Raw genomic sequence first — 8,704 nt, forward strand, 5'->3', positions numbered from 1 at the left:
ATTATCATTAAAAAAAACAAAAACAAAAAAAAAAAAACACCAGACAAAAGACAGCAGAAAATAACCAGGTATTCTTAGAGCTATAGATTTTTGGTCACTTGCTTTTATAGACTATTTTAATACTCAGCACTAGAGGGAGGGAGGAGGGAGGGGAGCAGGCAAGGCCCAAATGCAAAGCCAGAGGAAGGCAGGGCATTGCTGGGGCTTGGCAGGGGTGGGGGGAGACCCATGTTTGGGGTTCCTAGGGCAGATCTGTCTTTGTATTCGTTTTAGGGCACCAGCCACCACCAGCCCCTTAGCTGTGAACTTGGGACCCCTTTATGCTGAGGGTCATCTTGTTCCCTGGGCAAAGGGCTGCTCTTGGATGTATCCTGGGAAGCCTCGGTCACCCGGATCCTTGGAACAAAATGAGGCCAGGGACCTGAGAACCTTGCATTTTTTTTTTACTGCAAACATAGCAAGATATGTATATGTATATGTATGTAAGATGTGTATATGTATAGCTATGTAGCGCTCTGTAGAGCTATGTAGATAGCATTCACATGTGTGCACACGTGTGTGCAATCTAATTTAACCCCGTGTTGCCAGGACACCCAGGTCACCTTACCTCCAGCAGCCCGCCTTGGCCCGAAGGCAGGGCACCACATGGCCTAGGGGAAGTATTCTTTCCAGTCCTCAAGGAAGAGGACCCCAGGAACTCTCGGCAGGCCCCCGCTCTCCCCATTTCTGGTCTCCAGTCCAGTTCTAGCCCAGCCTCTCACCACTGGAAGCAGAAGACTCTGGGTCGTGCCTCTCCTTTCCTGTAGGTCCTCAAGCATATCCCGTCGCCTCTACGGCCCTCAGTTCTCCCATCCGCGTGGTGGAGGGTGAGGGGAGAACTTGTAGTTATTGATTCTGCTCTGTGCCGAGCACTGGTTTAGCACTTTACACACATTAACTCTTTCATTTTCACAGAGACCGTGAGGTAGGGATTTTGATTCTCCCCGTTTCACAGATGAGCAAACTGAGTTTTGAGTAATTTTTCCAGAATCACGTAACTAGGAGTGACAAAGCTGGGACTGACCTGAGATTCAAATTCATACCTGCCGGAGGCTGAAGGCTAGCTTCTTTCCATCGGACAGCTGTTGAGAGAGGCTGAGTTCGATAGTCTCTAAGCATGGTGCAGAGCGAAGAGACCAGATTTTAGAGGCAATCAGGCCTGGGTTTGAATTCCAGCCCTGCCACTTAGCTGTGTGACCTTGGGCCAGTTACCTGATCTTTCTGAGTCTGTTACCTCACCTGTAAAATGGGAATCATTATGGTGCCTCCCCACAAGGACCAGACGACAAAAATAGTATATGTGAAATGCGCGGCCCAGCGCCTAGCACATGCCATAGCAGGTGCTCAATAAATCATGTTTCTTCTGTCCCTCCTCATGTGCCCAGCCCATTGCTCCAGCAAGCTGCAGTGAGAGCCCAGGGAGCTTCGGTTGATTACTCCAGGGCTTATGATCTCAGGACATGGGAGGTGGCTGGGCCTCCCAAAGGGCCTAAGGAAGACGTGTGGCGAATGGTAGGCTTGGGCCAGGCCTTGAGATGTGGAAAGAGTTGGAGGGAGGGAAAAGGAAAGGAGGGAGACAGGTTGGGACGGAGCGCACAGCAGGGACATGACGAGGGCGGATGTGGGGTTGCGGAGTCGGAGGCTTTGGGAGGAAGGTGATCCTGAGGCCCGGTGGTCAGAGGGAAAGCCTTGAATGACAGACTGAGGGGCTTGGCCCTGATTCTGCAGGCAACTAGGAGCCAGAAGCAGTTCCAGAGTGGGGGTCCGTGCCTCCTGAGGCACAATCCTCCCCAGCAAGAATCCTGCCAGAGTCAAGCTCAGTAGTCTGCCTCCTGCCTGTAGGGCAGAAGCAGGTTTGTTGCTAAGACTTGAATGAGGAGGAGGGTTGGTCCCACCTTGCCCATCCAGAACTCTCCTTCACGCTCCAAGCCAGAATGCTGGCAAGGTTAGTTTTTGTCCTGAGCTGTCCTGGGTTGTGGGACAGGCCAGTTTCTCCAATGATGGGCCACAGGGACTGGGAGGCAATCAGCCAGGAGAGAAGGGGCCGAAGTGTCCCGGGGTCCTAGGGAGAGATGAGGAGCCACCTGGCCTTGGCCTCTGGGCAGGAGAAGCCCCCTCAGACCCAGGAAGTTCTCAGAGCTGGAAGAATTTAAACAGGAGCCTCAACCTGAGTTCTGCAGATGCCCTTGCACCCCCAAGGAAGGAAGTAGGACTTACTTGATCCAAACCCACAGTCTGGTCCTGGAGGCAACAGGGAGGGTCAGGAAGGGACAGGAGTGGGGGTGGAGGGTCCAGGGGCATGAGGAGTGAGGACGGCCCCCCATTGCCATCAGGGCCTGGCCTCCCCACCCTCTTCTCTACACGCACACACATGCACACTTTATAAAAACTGACTCAGCCTAGCCACCCTGTGGAGACTGGGGAAGCCAGAACCAGTCAGTGGGCCCTCTTATTCCCGATCCCTCACAAGCAGTTTTCAAATCTTCCACTTTTAAAACAGAAAACGGTAAACGCACCGTGTTGTATATTTTATTTAAATAAATAAAACAAAAAAATTCCAGCAGATGCTGCCTTCTTCTATGGGCCAGGGGTTGGGAGCGGGGAGTGAAGTGAAGAGGGCATACTGGGGGCTCAGGAGCCAGGCTGCGGAGGGTGGTGGGACAGGTTCCCTAGAGCACGTGTGGACACTTGTGTGTACAAAACTCTGCGGGCTATGGATGCAGGTGTGCATCGTTTACGGGCTGATGAGTTTCAGTAAGAAAGAGAGTGATTGAGAAAGGGCATGTGTCCTTTGTCAACTGGTGGAGGTGCAAGACCCTGACCCAGATCCTTCCTGCCCAGCTGCCAGGGCTCCAGAGTCCCTGGGACTCTCTGATGCTCCCTGAAGGAGGAGGGCAGCAATGTGCACGTGAAACTCCTGCTGGATACTGAAGAGGGAAATGCCCTCTCACCCTGATCAGATGGGCCCTCAGAAGCCGGAAAGTGGCTGGGGGAAAAAACGTGACCAGGATGAGGGGTTTTGTGGCCAGGGTAGAGGGTTGCCTTTCACAGTGGCCAGGGATGGGCCACAGCCTCCGCTCCTGTGTGTATTGGGATACCTGAGGGCATATGCGCGATCCATCCAGGGCCTTGCTGTTAGGAGGTTGAGAGGTTGCTAGGTCTGGCCCCCCAGACCCCCTGCGAAGTCCTCAGACAACTGCCTTTGCCTCACCTGGCTGCAGAGAGTCACTGCAGGCCCGGGGACCTCGTAGGGTAGGGTAGAGGCAGCGATTCATGGCCAGAAAAGCGAAGTCCCCAGGGCCTCCAGCAGCGCAGGGAGTGCCGTGTTGCCCGCCTGCCTGCCAGAGAGGAAAGTCCTCAGAAAGGGCAGGGAACCCGGTCCCCACCACTGATTGCTGAGTGGATGTTGTTTCCATGGTAACCAGCCTGGGAGTCCCGTTGTTAAGGAGGCAACTTGGCAGGCCCAGCATCCCCATGACAACTGCCCCCTGCGGCCCAGGCAGCTGTGCTTTCTGGGGACCTCTGGGGCTGAGTGCAGGCTAGGCCTCTGTGGCTCTGGGGAGATCCTTGCAGACAGCAACTCTGGTGACGTGCTGGGTGGGAGTGGTTGCTGCGGACCCTGCCGAATCTGTGGAGCGAATCTGGGCCAGTACCTGAGGATGCTCACCCCTACCCACTAACCACCACTCTGTCCATCCCCACTGGGTCAACCCCAGGTGCCTGAACAAGGCCCTGCTCCTAGGGCAAGGGGCAGGTGGTGAGGCGACATCAGTCACTGTCTTCTCTGTCCCCTGACTCCAAAAGGACACCAAGTACCTACTGTGTGCTTGGCTCCTTGTGTTTTCGTATCTCCTTCCATCCTCACCACAACCCTGATGGAGAGAGAATTAGCCTCGAGTCCAGTGAGCCAAAGGGCACTGAGGCTCCAAGAAGGTAAGGAACTGGCTCTGGACCAATCAGAATGTGAAGAAGTCAGGATGCACACCCAGGTCCTGGAGAGGAACCCTGTCCCCCCACCCTCACTGGTGGCACCAAGGGCCAGGTGGTAGGAGCAGTCTCTCCTGGAGCAGGCAGGAAAGGGTGCATTATCTATAGAGAATTTAAAATGACTAAACAAGAATAAAAATGACTAAATGTCAGTCTGATTCCTCTTATCGTCCACCATCACCATATACCAGTGGTTCCGAACAAGTCAGTAATAAAGTACTCCTCCCCACGTAGCAGACAGCACCTCACCCCCAATGCCACTGCATCCCAGGCTTCAGCTCCAGTAGACACCTGCTGTGCTTTTTTTAAAGATTTAGAGATTTTTAAAAGAACATTTTAAAAGTTTAATAAAATCCCTCCTTTGACTCCATGCCTCTTACCAGTGGTGGCTCCTCATCTTTTCAGCCAAACTTCTTGAGAGTTGTTTCCGCTCCTGACCCTCATTTCCCTTTCTCTGAGTTACTTGTTCCTCCACTGCAGTCTGGCTCCAGCCTCTACTCCATGAAAGGGCTCCAGACAAGGTCACCAATGGCCCTTGCTGTGAAATCCAGGAGCCTTGTCCTATTGCCCACCCAGCAGCATGTGACCCTGCTGACCAGACCCCTACCCTAGACACCCCACTTATTCCTAGCCACTCTACCCCTTCTGTTCAGTCTCAGCTTGAAGGGCTTTTCTTTCTCCTGAAGGTCAGTGCTCCAGGGCCTCTGACCTTGGCCTCCATCTTCCCGCTGCACGCACACTTCCTGGAAACCTCACCTGTGCCCACAGCTTCCTCAGCCCAGAGGGGAATGCCTCCCAGAAGTCCCCCTCAGCTCAGGCCCCCACGTCCCCTGGCTGCAGCCTGGGCGGGTGCCTGCAGCTGTCGCTACAGGATTTCTCATCCTTTTATCATCAACGTTGCACTTTTATTCTTTCCCGAGTTTGTAGCTTCCAAGGCACTACAGAACACCTCCTCTCCAACCCCCACCCCACACTGGATCCATCCCAGGCCCTGCACAGGTCCTCCCTCCTTCATCGGGGGGCTGGGGCAACACCATTCAACCCCTTGCTGATTTTGCTTCTTCAATTTTCTTTCTCTTGAGTGTGCAATATTTCATACATACAGAAGAAGATGTAAGTAAACCCATAATAATACCTAAATAAATAACATTTCTTGACTTATGATGGAGTTATTTCCCAATAAAGCCATCATAAGTTGAAAATGCATTTAATCCACCTAACCTACCAAACATCGTAGCTTAGCTGGCCTGCTTAAACAGTCAGACACTTCCATTCGCTGACAGCGGGGCCCAGCATGTATTATACTACATATTATTAATGTGAGAAAAGATCAAAACTCAAAATTCAAAGTATAGTTTCTACTGAATGTGTATCACTTTCTCACCATTATAAAGTTGAAAAGTCCTTGGTTGAACCATCATTAAGTTGTAAGCCACCTGTACATTAATAAGATATTAAAATAGGATAAACAATCGCTCAGTTTAAAAAGTAGAACATAAGGAATACCTTTGAAAACATTTATTCCTGTCCCCAACAGTATTCTTCTTCTTTCCAAGGAAAAATCACTCACCTGAACTTTAATTCTATCATTTTCTTACTTCTCTTGATACTTTTACTCCAGAAATAAAATGTCTCTCGACAATGAATGTGTCCATTTGCGTACCAAGATGGGGAGAGGGCGGGGATCGGAAGTGGTTGCCCTTGCGGGGAAGATGAGTTTATATTACTCGGAATTGCTGATGCATGGTGATAATTTTTTAAAAAGACTGAGTTTTACTCCATTTTATTATTGTCTAAATTTCTTTACAAATAATGTACCTTTTCATCACCTGCACCAGAGGTGGCCATATCCACTCCACTTTTATATGCCCCTAAATATATTTGTAAAATTTTGAACTTTATGTAAGCAATATTGTGCTGTATGTATTCTTTAGTAATTTGCTTTTTTCATTTGGTCTCGTATTTTTGAGACCCTTTTGATGCATGGAGAATAGTTAGCTCATTTTCATTGCCATATAGCATTCCAGTATACGAATATGCCACCATTTACATACGTATTTTCCCAGAGATAGATATTTTGGTCAGTTTCAGTTCTCATTGTTGTAGACACTGCTACTATAAATGTTCTTGTTTGTGGCTCCTGATTAAGATGTGTAAAAGGATCTCTAAACATTGCATCTAGGAATGAAATGACTGAGTCATAGGGTGAATTAATCTTTACTTTACAAGATAATGCCAAGCTGTTTTAAGTAATCCTAACAATTTACACTCCCACCTGCAGTGTATGAGAGTCACTCTTGCTCTATATTCTTACCAATAATTGGAATCATCAGATTTTCTTTTTTCCCAATCTAGTGATATCTAATTGTGTTTTAATGTGCAAATCCTTAATTACTGATTCTGACCAAGATAGTGGGGTAAATGCTGTGCACACTTTCTCCCATGGCCACATTAAAATTGCAACTAAATCATGAAACAGTCAACCTGGAGAACAATCTGAAGACTAGCTGAACAGAGCTCCTATAACTACTTTTAGTACAGAGGCGACAACATAGAGACTGGTAAGAGGGGCAGAGATGTGAAATGAGCTGGTCCTACATCCACATGTGGTAGCTGAGCATCGAGAGAGATATCTTGGCTATGGAGGCCTCCCTGAGGAGTGAGGGCCCCCAGCCCCACACCAGGCTCCCCAGCCCACAGTTCCAGGGCTATGAAGAGTCTCTACAAAATCTTGCTGTGAAAATTAAGATTCCAGCCAACTGGGTGAGATGGAAGGCAGCTGGAAATCCATACATTCCCCTTAAAGGGCCCGCACACAGACTTGCTCGCTTGCAGGCATTCACCCGGGGCTCTGGCGGAGGGACAGCAGCTCAGGAGGTGACAGAGACATACAGAGAAAGCCTGAGTTGTGTGGCTTCAGGGCAAGGGCAGGAGAGATAGCCACCATCTTGCCTGCATTGAGCCCTCCCCACCACACACAGGGCCAAAACCGAATTGTATCGGCCTGGTGAGATCTGCTCACTCCACCCAACTCGCAAATTGCCCCGTGGCAATTTCGGATGGTTACTGGGCAACCAGCCCCACCCTGTGCTCTCAGCAGGAGGTTCCTTCAGCAGCAGCAGGCCTTTGCTCACACATCTCTGGGGACACTTTTGGTGGCAAGCACCCAACCCCATGCTTAGCTACATTATTTCTTGAATAAATCTCCAAGGTCTGAGGGCCTGAGGCAGGCAGCAACTGGATTCAGTGAGAGTTGAGACTTTTGTGGGTTGCCACAGGCTCACCACTGGCAACAAATCTGAATCTGCAACAGCCTGGGAGCACCACTTGCCCAACCCTGGTGACTCCCTGAGACCCCACCTCATCCAACTCTGGTACTCCTGTGGTTCATTCAGCTGCTGAGTCTTACAGGTAGCCAGCAGGCAGCCTCAGGCCTGGGGGTGTCCTGAGCCTTTTGCTGAGTTGCTCCTGGCTGGTATTGGTGGCAGTTAGCCTCAATTCACCACATGGCCAATCCCATATATCTCCAGGCCCAGCTCAGGCAGCAAATGAACACGGATATATTTGTAGCTCTCTTATCAGGTAACCCTGGACTGGTCACAAGCAGTGGCTGACTTTGGCCTCCAAGGGAGCCCCTCCCAAGGGGCTCCAAGCCAACACACATAGAGACTGACATTAGACCTTAACAGAACACCTGATTAGCCCCAAAAAGCAACACACCCAAAGAGTGGTCTCAATAGGCAAATGAACCCACCGGGGCAAACCCCGTTCCATGGGGTCAGCCCCCACACAGCAGCTCATACATTGTGGGCGTGGCCAATCCTCACAGCCAGTCAGCCTGAGAGTCAATCTCACTCCTGATGTGCCAACAACAATCAGGGCTCAACTACAAGAGGAGGACACACACAATCCACACAAGTGTCGCTTGTGGAGCACCAGGTGCAGGTGATCAGGGAGACTGCACCTCGGGCCATACAGGACATCTACTACAGAAGGCCACCTGGCTAAGACCAGGAGACGTAGCAGATCTACCTGATACATAGAAACAAATACAGAGAGGCAAACAAAACGAGAAAACAAAGAAATATGTCCAAAATGAAATAACAGGAGAAAACTCCACAAAAAAGGATGAAATGAAACGGAGGCAAGCAATCCACCAGATACAGAGTTCAAAACACTGGTTATAAGGATGTTCAATGTACTTAGGTGAAGAGTAGATATATTCAGTGAGAACGTCAACAAAAAGATAGTAAGCATAAAAAAAGGACCTAGAAACCATAAAAAAAGAACCAGTCAAAAATGAAGAATACAATAATTGAAATAAAGAATCCACTAGAAGGAATCAATAGTAGATTGGGTGAAGCAGAGGATCGAATCCATGATTTGGAAGAAGGTGGCAGAAAATACCAATTGGAAGAGCAAAAAGAACCAAAAAAAAAAAAAAAAGAAAAGAAAAAAGAATCAAAAAAGAATGAAGATAGTTTAAGGGACCTCTGGGACAACATCAAGCATATTAACATTCGCATCATAGAGGTATCAGAAGGAGAAGAGAAAGAGTAAGGAATTGAAAACCTATTTGAGGAAATAATGACTGAAAACCTCCCTAACCTGGTAAAGGAAATAAACATACAAGTCTAGGAAGCACAGAGAGTCCCAAACAAGATGAACTCCAAAAGAC

The sequence above is a fragment of the Pteropus vampyrus genome, unplaced genomic scaffold (genome assembly GCF_000151845.1).
Source record: "Pteropus vampyrus isolate Shadow unplaced genomic scaffold, Pvam_2.0 Scaffold10, whole genome shotgun sequence".
In the NCBI taxonomy this organism is placed as follows: Eukaryota; Metazoa; Chordata; class Mammalia; order Chiroptera; family Pteropodidae; genus Pteropus; species Pteropus vampyrus.